The following is a 3,498-nucleotide window of genomic DNA, read 5'->3' as shown; positions in this document are numbered from 1 at the left end:
TGTAACGTTACCCAGCTGGTTGCATAGTAACGGGGTCAGCGTCACTGTGTAAGGTCCTGCATTTATTTTCAACCTTGTGTTCTGTTTCGTTGTGTTCTTGAACATAGCCCTGTTTCTTTGTGTTCTTGAACGTAGCCCTGTCTTTCATTTTTGTTCATTGATTTCACCTGTGTTAGTTATTCACCTGGTCTCATCAGCTCCTTGTTTAGTTCATTTCATTCGGCCTGTGCCTTTGTGAGATATTGTTCATTTTGACTCTACTAAGCCTTTTCCTAGTTATAGCCTGCAGTCCTAGTTTTGATTCACCTGCCTGTTTGCCTACCTGTGTGTGACCATTGCCTGCCTGTGACCACGATTCCTGCCTTCTGCGAAGGCGAAATAAACACCTGCCACGTGAATCTACACCTTTTTCTCGCTGAGTATTCATTACACACGGGCTTGAATCTCTTCTGTACTCAGTCATTCTAATACAATTACTTCCAAACTAGAGAAAGTTACTTTTCTCGTATGTGTTTTATTGAGTGATGATATTTGATTTAATTCACAGGCTACTTCCAAAACTTGGTGGATTTGTTCAGTAGTGTTGTAGGAACCCCCTACCATATCAGGAGCGGAAGGTGGAGGCAGTATGTGGCCAGGAACCAGTCCCACTTCAGGTTGGTCACATCTGATCTGGTCATAGGACAAAATACTATCACTTGTCTGTCCTGGAATTCACCTAACAGCCATTGATGACGTAATCAGTGCTGTGTGTATCAACTCTATCTTGTTTTTCTACAGATGCAGCCCCCTGACTAACAGACAGGTTGATACAGATGGAGCCCCCTGACTAACAGACAGGTTGATACAGATGGAGCCCCCTGACTAACAGACAGGTTGATACATATGGATTCCCCTGACTAACAGACAGGTTGATACAGATGGAGCCCCCTGACTAACAGACAGGTTGATACAGATGGAGTCCCCTGACTAACAGACAGGTTGATACAGATGGAGCCCCCTGACTAACAGACAGGTTGATACATATGGATTCCCCTGACTAACAGACAGGTTGATACAGATGGAGTCCCCTGACTAATAGACAGGTTGATACAGATGGAGCCCCCTGACTAACATAACAGACAGGTTGATACAGATGGAGACCCTGACTAACAGACAGGTTGATACAGATGGAGTCCCCTGACTAACAGACAGGTTGATACAGATGGAGCCCTTGACTAACAGACAGGTTGATACAGATGGAGCCCCCTGACTAACAGACAGGTTGATACAGATGGAGCCCCCTGACTAACAGACAGGTTGATACAGATGGAGCCCCCTGACTAACAGACAGGTTGATACACCATACAAAGGGATGACAAAGGGATGACAACTAACATGTACCACCAGACAAAATGCTGATAAGTACAGTATCTGTGTCGGCTATGAATGACAAGATGAAAGATGTGTAATATTTGCACATTGTTATATTAGCAGAAAACTGCTTCTACTGTATTATGTGAAGGATGTGAAGTGTTGTGTGAAGGTTCATTGTACATGGAACTGTTACACGTTAAAGTTATGTTTAGAATATCTACATAAGTTCAGCAATTGCATTCTTCACATATTACTATGTAGGCTACTGACCAATTAAAAGCTTCCTCCTGGAAGAAGCTTGGCCAGTACATATGAGAAGAGTGCCATCTTCCTGTATCTAACATCTGCCTGTAGCTACTCCACCCCTCCGGCCACCTGACTGCACCTGTCCATAACCTTTAATAGATTACATAGGTGGAAGAGAATTCATCACCCACTGGAGACTTGAAGACAGAACCTCACCCAGAGAGCTGTGTATGTCAGTGTGGTTAGACAGACAGAACCTCACCCAGAGAGCTGTGCATGTCAGTGTGGTTAGACAGACAGAACCTCACCCAGAGAGCTGTGCATGTCAGTCTGTTTAGACAGACAGAACCTCACCCAGAGAACTGTGCATGTCAGTCTGGTTAGACAGACAGAACCTCACCCAGAGAACTGTGCATGTCAGTCTGGTTAGACAGACAGAACCTCACCCAGAGAGCTGTGCATGTCAGTGTGGTTAGACAGACAGAACCTCACCCAGAGAGCTGTGCATGTCAGTGTGGTTAGACAGGCAGAACCTCACCCAGAGAGCTGTGCATGTCAGTGTGGTTAGACAGACAGAACCTCACCCAGAGAACTGTGCATGTTAGTCTGGTTCGACAGACAGAACCTCACCCAGAGACCTGTGCATGTCAGTGTGGTTAGACAGACAGAACCTCACCCAGAGAACTGTGCATGTCAGTCTGGTTAGACAGACAGAACCTCACCCAGAGAGCTGTGCATGTCAGTCTGTTTAGACAGACAGAACCTCACCCAGAGAACTGTGCATGTCAGTCTGGTTAGACAGACAGAACCTCACCCAGAGAGCTGTGCATGTCAGTCTGTTTAGACAGACAGAACCTCACCCAGAGAACTGTGCATGTCAGTCTGGTTAGACAGACAGAACCTCACCCAGAGAACTGTGCATGTCAGTCTGGTTAGACAGACAGAACCTCACCCAGAGAGCTGTGCATGTCAGTGTGGTTAGACAGACAGAACCTCACCCAGAGAGTTGTGCATGTCAGTGTGGTTAGACAGACAGAACCTCACCCAGAGAGCTGTGCATGTCAGTGTGGTTAGACAGACAGAACCTCACCCAGAGAGTTGTGCATGTCAGTCTGGTTAGACAGACAGAACCTCACCCAGAGAGCTGTGCATGTCAGTGTGGTTAGACAGACAGAACCTCACCCAGAGAACTGTGCATGTCAGTCTGGTTAGACAGCCAAATCCTTAGAAATAGAACAGAATGCCATACTAGTCCTGGGACAGTTGACGTTGTACCAAAGATGTTTATGCTCCATGTTCTATCTGTGGTTGTACTCTCACACAACTTTTATGAATGCACTAGGTCAAGTGTAGGCATACTGTCTTTATAAACAAATCAATATTATAGCCTATTTACAACAGAACATGTTTTGTCTTTGTGACACAAACACACCTGTCTTTTAATTTTTTTAAATTTAATCTTTTAAATAAATGTGTCTACGCTCAAGCTTGGCATGTCTGTGTAATGTCCACATTTAGGCTACACCTGCAGGGGGTATTAGTTTTGGGATGTGTCCCCCGTGAAAGATCTAACAAGGAGAGATGAGACGAGACAAAACTAGCCCGTTATAAAAATATTGTGTTGACAGCTGAGCTGACTGAAGACCCGGTATTCAACTTGCAGTTGTTGATATTGTTTCCACGGTAACCTGTCTTTAAATGATGTGATGAAACGTTGGAACTAAGTTGCAAGCTACTTTCATAGCAAGCTGTTGTCGAATGAGTGTCTCATGAAACACATTCCAGACAATGGTACTTCACGGTATCTTGGCTTAAACGTGATTTGACATAGAACTATCAGCTAGCTACATAGGCTAGCCAGCTATAGCTATCCTCAATCTATGCTAAACTGCTGCT

General features: G+C 44.9%; 1 long non-coding RNA gene across 2 annotated transcripts; it reads left to right on the top strand.

Moving 5' to 3' along the window:
• The first annotated feature begins 230 nt into the window (after positions 1–230).
• On the top strand, positions 231–3,088 carry LOC127913476 (uncharacterized). Of its 2 annotated transcripts, XR_008085680.1 has the most exons (4): positions 231–393; positions 548–656; positions 781–980; positions 1,160–3,088. It is a non-coding gene; the product is annotated as an uncharacterized LOC127913476 (long non-coding RNA). The 2 variants fall into 2 exon arrangements; XR_008085669.1 differs by having other exon boundaries at positions 781–3,088.
• The last annotated feature ends 410 nt before the right edge of the window (positions 3,089–3,498 follow it).

This window comes from Oncorhynchus keta, chromosome 3 (genome assembly GCF_023373465.1).
Source record: "Oncorhynchus keta strain PuntledgeMale-10-30-2019 chromosome 3, Oket_V2, whole genome shotgun sequence".
NCBI classification, from domain to species: Eukaryota; Metazoa; Chordata; class Actinopteri; order Salmoniformes; family Salmonidae; genus Oncorhynchus; species Oncorhynchus keta.
The sequence above is the reverse complement of the archived record's forward strand: the minus strand, read 5'-3'. Positions and strand labels throughout refer to the sequence as shown.